A 9,105-nucleotide genomic window follows, 5' to 3' on the forward strand; every position below is an offset into this window, starting at 1 on the left:
TCTCTTGGGCTAAAATGCTAATGATGTAGAGGTAGCCAATGGTTACCTATTGGCTTAGGATAACTTCCTGAATCACGGCAAGTGCATAAGAAATGGTGTTTCTCAAATGTCAAAAATGAATTTTTTTCAACTCTGACATTCATCTCAGGAATGCTACTGATATTGCATTGTGAAAGGGATATTTGGGTATATTTATGGAAAAAGGTAAATGTATTATAATACTGAATACTTATTCCATATAATATTAAATTTTATGAACTGCCTGAAGTATTAGTTTTAGAATGAACTAGAGCAGGACAATATATAACAGGTTTCCTTAATCTCTTTTTTTGTTGCATCTAGTGGTTGGGAAATTTGGGGTGCTAGTGGTTTTGTTTTAGTAGTTGGGAAATGTAAAGATATTACACATGCTCAGAAGATATTTTCCTACTTCACAATAATGAAGGATGAGTGAGTTCTCAACTGCTAAATCACAGCAGCCTTTATGTAGAAATCTGCTTTCTTCTAAGGTATCTTATTAATCTTTGATAGTATCTTTCTGGTGCGATAATATGTTGCTACTTCAATGGTTCCACAGAAGTACAAGCCATGGAAAATAGAACTGTGTGACAATTTTATGTGCTTGAGGGTTGGCTTATAGCATTGCAATTCATTCTGAGAAAAGAACAGTGTGTAACTATAAATTGAGACCAAATTAATCCATGGATCCTTTCTGTTGTACTTGTGTTTTGGTAAGAAAAATAATCTATTACTAGATCACTGAAACAAGTAAAAAACCAGACTATTTTCTCTGTAACTGTGAAATAGGTTTGCTCTGTGATCAAAAATGCTTACCCTGTTTGTTTGGTATTTTTTTCCCCCCCCTCTATGTCTTGGATGAGGCAGAGAAGAAACAGCTGCAACCCTGTTTAGGATAGGGGTCACAGCCATGTAAAAACTATCTGTACACAGCCATGCAGAGTCAGCACTATTTCTATGCATTGCAAACAAGAAGTGTGTGTGGAAGTTGCGGAAAACGAATCACCAGGATTCTGAATAAATCTAGATGCTCAGTAATGTTGCAGTCCCCTGTAACAGGGCTTTTATGGATTGCTTTGCTTGTGTGGACCCAAGTTTAGTCTCCATCTGAATTCAAAGTCCCAAAGTGCCTCATCAATCTTGCACTTTATGCAGGGAAGATTGTAATCTTTGAGAGACAGCATGTCTAGCAGCTATAATGGACTACTTCAAAACATCTGTCACAGCATTTTTCTCTTCATTAAAAAAAAAAATTTAACAGTGTAGGGCTCTTGCATGATTGCAAAGGGAAGTCTTTTTTCTCTGGTCTGTTGTATATTTTATCCTAGCAATTTGCTGCAAAAGCTTCATATGAAGTATCTGCAAAGAGCATACCATTAAACAAAATGAAGCTTATAATTAAATAGAATTACTAAATCTATTTTTTCATAGTTTCTGTGGCTGGGTGCAAAGACAGTGTTACCTTCTTTCAAAAGTTGCAGTGTGTCACTTAGTAAACAAACTTATTTGCGATACTGGTTTTGGCTGGGGTAGAGTTCATTTTCTTCATAGTAGCTAGTATGGGGCTGTTTCTTGGGTTTGTGCTGGAAACAGTGTTGATAACACAGGGATGTTTTAGTTACCGCTGAGCAGTGCTCACACAGAGCCAAGGTCTTTTCTGCTTCTCACCCCACCCCACCAGCGAGGAGGCCGGGGGTGCACAAGAAGTTGGGAGGGGACCCGGCTGGGACAGCTGACCCCAACTGACCAGAGGGATATCCCAGACCATATGGCATCATGTTCAGCGTATAAAGCTGGGGGAAGGCTGGCTGGGGGTGCTGCTGCTGGGGGATTGGCTGGGCATTGGTCAGTTGGTGGTGAGCAATTGTTTTCATTTGCATCACTTCTATTTCTTTGGTTTTATTTCTCTCTTGTTATTTTCCTTTTCATTAAAATGTTGTTGTTATTTTATTCAATTAATCAACTGTTCTAATATCAACACATGAGTTTTCTCACTTTTACCCTTCCAATTCTTTTCTCCCTATCCTGCTGTTGGGTAGAGTGAGCAAGCAGCTGTGTGGTGCTTGGTTGCTGGCTGGGGTTAAACCATGACACTTGGAATTACCACTACTAACTTAGATTATTCATACTTGCTTATTTGACTGTAGACAAGCTATATTTTCAAACCAGCATTAACTGAAGTAATTGGAATGGCCACTGAAATACAACTGCAATTTTATGTGAACCTACAGTACTAGAATAATTTTAATAATGATCATTTGATACTTGTATAAAACTTCCTTTCTGCTTGGCAAGAAAGTAAAATAAACTGTGAAGAAGGTGTTTTCTCCAAATAAATCAGTGTAACCAAAGGCTGAAATCTTTGACGCTTAAGCTATTAAATGTTAATTTGTTACCTGTGCTTATATTTAGGTTTGTGAAAACGTGTTTGTGACTATTTTTGGTCTGTAATTGCAAATGTAAAGAATCTCCTTTACAAAAAGAAAAATCCATTGTTTTTTAAAATTCTGCCTGCTATACAGAATTTCCTGCTTCTGTCCATGGCAGATGAGCAATGAGCATCTCTTTCAGAAAGGAAGAATATTCAGCAATGACCTTCATTAGTCATCCATATCTGTTTGGCATTGCCAATTACCAAAAGAGAAATAATTTCCTGAGTGAAAGATAAGGTAAAATAAGTTTTACATTTGCCCACTCACAACTCATTGAATGCGAGCTGCCTGCTTTACAAATATAAAAGTATCTAAGAAGGCAGTGAACACTTTCTTGCTGTTGAGACAGACTGATTCCAAGAAACCTGTAGTTGCTGTGGTATAAAGCTCCTATCTGAGTTTCACTCCTGGTTTCCAAATAAGCATCAACAACAAAATCTTCAAAAAAAATTATGACAAGCCCTGCAAAATCCTTTTTGTAAAGGAAATCTGTGCTGCTAAGAGTTATCATCTGCTTTTGGTGCTGTCAATTTCAGATTTTCTTTCCCTTGAATTTGCAAGTCACAGCAGATGTGACACCTTCAGAATCACAGGAGGAGTGATACTATTGCAGTTTTATAACTCTTTAGTAGTGGTAGCAAAATCTTCCAAATGTAGAATAAATGGCTCTAATGGTTCGGTGGTGAAATGCAGAAAGCTTTTTCTTATTCTTCAGTGTAAAATAGAAACAGGAATTGTAAAATACACAGAAATAACATGGGATACTTGTTGGCATATCACCACAAGGAACTGGGTTTCTTTTTTGCTTTCTAGGCATTCCTAGAAAGTACAGAAGTATCAGAGGATTAAGTTGTTTCTATAATTGCTTACCTATGTGAGACTGAATGCTGTAAGGTCATGAGGTAGATGAAGGTTTGAAAATCATTGCTATATTTAAAAATCAGTTTTGAATCCTGTTCAAAGGTTTAGAGAAATGTTTCCTCTAAATTCCATAATAAATAGTAAAAACAACAAAGACCCCAAACAAAACCCAAAACAGCAGCAACAACAAAGTAAAAAAGAAACCACAAAAACCCAACCAGCCAAAAAAACCTCCAAAATATCCTCATTTTGAAGGGGGGAAGATTGTTTTTTAATATGTACACTTAATAGTTCTCAGCATGTCTGGGGCTAAGTCTTTTCTCTAGATGGACTAATATTAACATATTATGTGCTTTCTCTTTTGTTAAACTGAATTTCATCATCAGCTTTCTAACAGAGCTGCCCAATGAAATGTCTTTAAAGGCCCTTTTCAATGTTCCCAAGAGCCCTCCACCTCACATAGAGAGCTCATGTTGGCAGCTCCTTTTGAAATACTTGGGAATGAGTATGTGCTTTTTAGAGATGTGACAAAACAGCAACAAAACAACCCACAGTGACTGTATAGTGAGAGACCAACTGAATAGCATGGACATGAATTAGGAGAAAGAGCTAGTTTGTCAGGTGAACTAGAGCTCGATCTCATCTCTACTAGTTTTAGCTCATCTCTTTTCTGGAGAATAAAATGAATCCAAGCTTCTTGTGTGGTTTGTGTGTGTTGGGGTTTTTTGGTTGGGTTTTTTTTTTGGGGGGGGGGAGTGTGGGGGGTTTTTTTTTCCCCTGGAGAATACAGTGTTGGGAACAAATCTATGGGAAGGAAAATGAGGAAAATATAAGAAGTTACTGGATGAAGGAATATTTAGAATCACCAGAAGAAGAGGGGAAAGTTCAGTGTCAGCAAAAAAGTATAATTTTATAACTTGTGGAAGAGAGAATAAAAAATCAATTTGATTTGAAATCACTTAACTAGTTCCATTGGAAGACTTTTATGTTTAAGATGGGGTTGCACACTTAACAAGCACAGCACAGACATAAATTTCAAAAATTTCCCTTGTAGACTCAATCTGAGAAAGTAGTTAAGGTTTCTATCTGAACCTCATTGCTAGAAAAGAGCTGCCTGGCTTTGGGACATAAACTGTGGGAGTTTTACGTTTTAGTGCAGCTCCCTAAGCTTTGCTGAGAGCTTAGGACTACCAATCAACTAAGTTTGTGACCATTGACTTAATATGAGAGAGCTCTAGTATTTCCTGAATGTGGGAAAACAGTCAAAACAGCTCCAGGGTTCCCCTGTCAGGTAGCCTACAGTGGGTGTGGGCTCTGGAGTCTGAGCTTTGCAGGAGCACCCTGCGTAGGGTAGCAAAGTCCAAGTTGTTGGCACTCTGCTTGCATACTTTTAGGAGGTATCAAAGGCTATATGCTTTTGCAATTTCTGATTACAATTTTTCTAGGTTATTTCCAAGCAGTTCTATCAAGAAACTTAGACCAGGGTTGCTGAGCCAGCAAGAAGAGCTGATCAGCTGGAGCTTTTTTCCTTTGGGTTTTTACGCTCTTTAAAAGCAGTAGAAAGGGGGACAGAAAAAGAGAATGGAAGCAGATGGTATAATACATTAGTGAATCGTGGAAAACATAGCTGAATAAGATAAACAAGTTGCTTTCTGTAAATGACTAAAGTTCCTTTATGCTCTTGAATAAGGGATTTGTTTAACACCTAGTCTCTGAAAAAGTCACATTTTATATGTTTCAGGTTGAGTGACCTGAATGGAACTTAAATAGCATAAACTGTGGAAGTCAAAATTCAGCTTTTTTTTTTGTCTTGAGCTGCATGTTCTCTCTTGTTTATGGACATCATGAGCACAGACTGTTCATTGTGCTATACTGAGTGAGAGATGAGGAATGAATGTGAAAGTGCACCAGTACTTAGTGATTTATTTTCATTTCTGATACTCTTCATAGATGAAATACTTGAGCCATTGAATATCTGAGTAGCTTTTAACACTTACCTGGGTTTAAATCTGGATTTGGGGATTAATTAAAGGAAAGTTCTTTCCAGTTTGTTTTCAGAATTGGTATGTGTTTAAGTTTCTAGCTACAGTTGCTTTGGTTACCTCATTTCCAGTCCCTGATGTTTCTGTATCAGAAAGTTTCCCAGTATATATATATATATATATACACACACACACATATATATATATATATATAGTCACAGACCTGAAGTTGAGGGCAATTGTATCCTTCTAGCACTTTTGATTTTGAGGCATATAGATAGTGTCATATTTGCCTTTGAGTCAGGTACCAAGACATGTCATTAGTATTATTAACAAAACTGGCAACCAGCTCCTATTAGGAGAAAAGAGCAGCATCTGATTTTTCTAGCATGATCACTTAAAATATACCCAGATATAACTTTACATTGCTTTTTTAAACAGTCATTTTTCTTTACTTTTAATTATCTGTAGTTATGGGGGCATTTTGTAAAAGCATACCATGCTAGTCTTCATAACCTTTCTTTAGTAAGACATTGGTGAGACCTTCATAGGCAATGGGGCTTTTGAAACAAAGCTTTTATTTTATTTCTATTTTACAGACTTTTATGCATATGAAAACTGTAGATTCTTATCTCTGTGTTGCTTGGCAAAAAGCATAATATAGGTGTGGGGTTTTTTAGCGACCATGTCCTGAAGTGTGGCTTTCAATATCAGGTCACAGTACTTCACCTTGCTTAAAATGTGTGCAATTAATATAGGGGGTTTTGCTGCCTTCTGTTGTAGTAGAGCTGATCCAAAACTCACTGGAATTAAGGCAATATTTTTTCATTGACTTAATTTGCTTAAGTATGGAGTCAGAGTTACTTAAACTAGATCTCAAAGTAGTGAATCAGTCTGTGTCTTTTTCAATCTTTCTGAATGTTACTAAATTTTACAGAATGGGAATTTTAAATGGTTTGTCGTCCTTACGGTAAAGTTCAATTGTTTTATGCCTTTATTTGGCCAGAACTACATTTTTAGGCCATCAAATCCCTTTTGATGAAAAACTGATTTTTAGCTTGAACTATGTAAAAATACAACTTTTGTGTGCATTTATCTGTTTTAAAATGAGGAAAACTGGCCTTTGCTTGATTAAATAACTTGATAAACACATGAGAGAGCATTTGTGGATCTCTGTGTAACTTTGAGATTTCTAGTGTCAGGGCTGCAGTATGTCTGTAGGTCACGCCCAACTCAAAAATCTTCCGTTCATTCACTCTCATGTAGATGGTAGAAGACATGAGGCAAGTGGAAGCACAACTGTGCAAGACAAAACCTTTTACCCCTTAAAATTGGGGCCCAAAAATACCACTAAAAACCACTGAAAACCACAAAACTCATCTGAATGTCTCCTAAGCTGTCAATGATGCTGGGCCTCATTGCAGCTGTGATGCATGCGGTGCCTGCTCTTCTACTCCAGCCCAGGTGAATACATGCTGAAACTTTAAAAAGCCCAGACAAAGATTGCCTGTGTAAGAAATGTGTAGAACTGCCTCCTGTCTTTATGGTTTCAGAGCAAAGTTGTAATGGGGGAGAAGAGACAAATGCTCCACACAACTTGGAAGCAAAACAGTGAGATATGATATGGAGGAAACTGGTGTATGGAACATGGTTTCATTTATTCCAGTTACTCATTCAAGTCTTATTTAGTTTCCCCATTACTTGTAGCCCTATCAAAGATTCAACCTAGTTAATAAAATGTAAATGTAATACTAAATTTCTATCTGTTGCCTTTGTGCTGTTAATCACGGTTGGAAATAGCTGCAGACATGCAAGATGGGTGCAGTTACATCTGTCCACATAGCTCAACGTTACCATCATAGATGATGGAGTGCCTGACAGGATAGCTACCCACGCGGCAGTTCAGCTAGTAGAGTCTTGTTTTCATTTACACTACATAATTAATTTTGATTAATGCAGATACTGATTTCCAGGTATTATGCAGGTTCTGTATAAAAATAGGGTCTCTCTGACTAAAGTAGACCGCAATGCATAAATTTACACTTTGCATTGAAAGGTAAACTAGCAGCAAGAGGGATGATACACCTGTGGAAGCGAAGCCTCAGTGTTGCTCTCAGCACAGAAAGGTGAGACTGCAGCCTCACTGATACTGCTAAAGTTTTTCTAATCTGATTAGAGTTTTGATCAACAATGGTTTGAGGCTGCCGTACTGTTCTCTTGAGTACAGGGAGACATGGCTGAATATTTCAGTTTTCTGAAAACAACAGCTCTTTATTTTTCTTACATATTTTTGACAGAACAAGGTGGCTGTGCTCAATTTCCCAGTTAAATGGTAGAGGTTAAACACCTAACTCTTCCTTTCTTTTATTTTGCATACTTTTTTTCTTTCATGACTTGGAATATGCAGATGCTGGAAGAAAAATCAATGATACAGAACAGGGGTGTTCTACTTAGAAATGATCTCTCTTTGTAAGATCTGCTGACTTCTGCTTTTGTGGTGCTTTCAGAAGCTTCCTTTTCTGTCTGCTGCTGTACCAAATCCATGTCAAAATGGACAGAGTACAGGTTTATAGTCCCAATGACTTTGCTCTTTTAGAAGAAATCTTTACTCTGAAGACAAATTCTTGTCCCTACAATATCGTTTGGATCAAGAAAGCCCTTTAATTTTTTTCCTGTTCCTGAGTCAGCAACTTGTTGCAACCTGTTTCTTGGACTCTTTCTTTGAAGGTCTTCCTGAATAGAAAGTCACAGCCTAAACAGTCAGAGGCTTATTTTAAAAGTAAATGCAAAGCAAATGTGATGCTGACTTTACCAATAGATAATCTCAGAAAAATAAATCTTTTTAGGTTTACCATTGAGCCAATAAGGAATAGTATTACCTTTACAGGTGAACTCAACTATATAGTACTGACAAATCATATGGTCTTCCTGGATGTAAAAGTTATTACAAGGGATCTGTAGTCATATTTTCTCCTGTTCTGATAACCTATATTTTCTATTTTCCTACTTCATGAATTTATTTTAAGTTATGCCATCCTAAGGCACTTTTAATAATCTTCTTCCAGTATATGTTTATATGCTGTAGACCTTTATGGATGGTTATCAAGTCACAGTTTTCTGTCAGATATCCAAACAGGTTTTTTTCAGTTAAGTTCTTAATTAGCCTTTCCATAATTTTCTTTGTTCTTTCATTATCTGAATCCAGTTTGCCTATGTCCTTCTGTTCATGATGTGCAAAGAAAAAAAAAAAACCCAACAAAAAAACAGTCTAATAACTGCAGGCTCGCACAAGCTGCAAATGCTTTTCTTCATGTATTCTGACTGGTCCTGATCAGTGTCTTGAGTGTTGCTCAAGTTGCAAAGAGATGTTAAGTTTCTCCAGCCATGCTGGCAAAATCCTCTTCTGATTTCAGTTTTATCCTTTTCATCCAGTTACTTCAGCGTGCCTATGCTGCACCCTGAAGCACAGTGGAAGGATATACTAGATAATACAGCATCAGGGGATGTTTTCATGTTTGTGCCTTGGTCTGAATTAAGAGTGAACTTTCCTGGAGGCTCTTGCAATCAACCCTACTTGTTGTGTTTGGTTTTCAGTGTTGTGTTTTCGAAGTGCATGGCTGAGACTTATTTCACATGAAACTAAATTGGGAGATGCACTCTGAATGTACTCTGCTGTTTAATTGTCAGACTAGACAGGAGTTATTATGAAGTAAACCAAGATACTCAAAATGTGTATAATGTGGCTATTGGGTGTCTAGCTGGTACTAGAATATTTTGCTTCGCAGGTCTGGTCTTTTTGGGTTCCGTTGTTG

The 9,105-nt window shown here is 37.2% G+C and overlaps 1 long non-coding RNA gene across 1 annotated transcript; it reads left to right on the forward strand.

Moving 5' to 3' along the window:
- Positions 1-1,739: 1,739 nt before the first annotated feature.
- LOC138684990 (uncharacterized) lies at positions 1,740-7,036 on the forward strand. Its single transcript, XR_011324209.1, has 3 exons — positions 1,740-1,874; positions 6,560-6,757; positions 6,847-7,036. It is a non-coding gene; the product is annotated as an uncharacterized lncRNA (long non-coding RNA).
- The last annotated feature ends 2,069 nt before the right edge of the window (positions 7,037-9,105 follow it).

Source organism: Haliaeetus albicilla, chromosome 4 (assembly GCF_947461875.1).
Source record: "Haliaeetus albicilla chromosome 4, bHalAlb1.1, whole genome shotgun sequence".
NCBI classification, from domain to species: Eukaryota; Metazoa; Chordata; class Aves; order Accipitriformes; family Accipitridae; genus Haliaeetus; species Haliaeetus albicilla.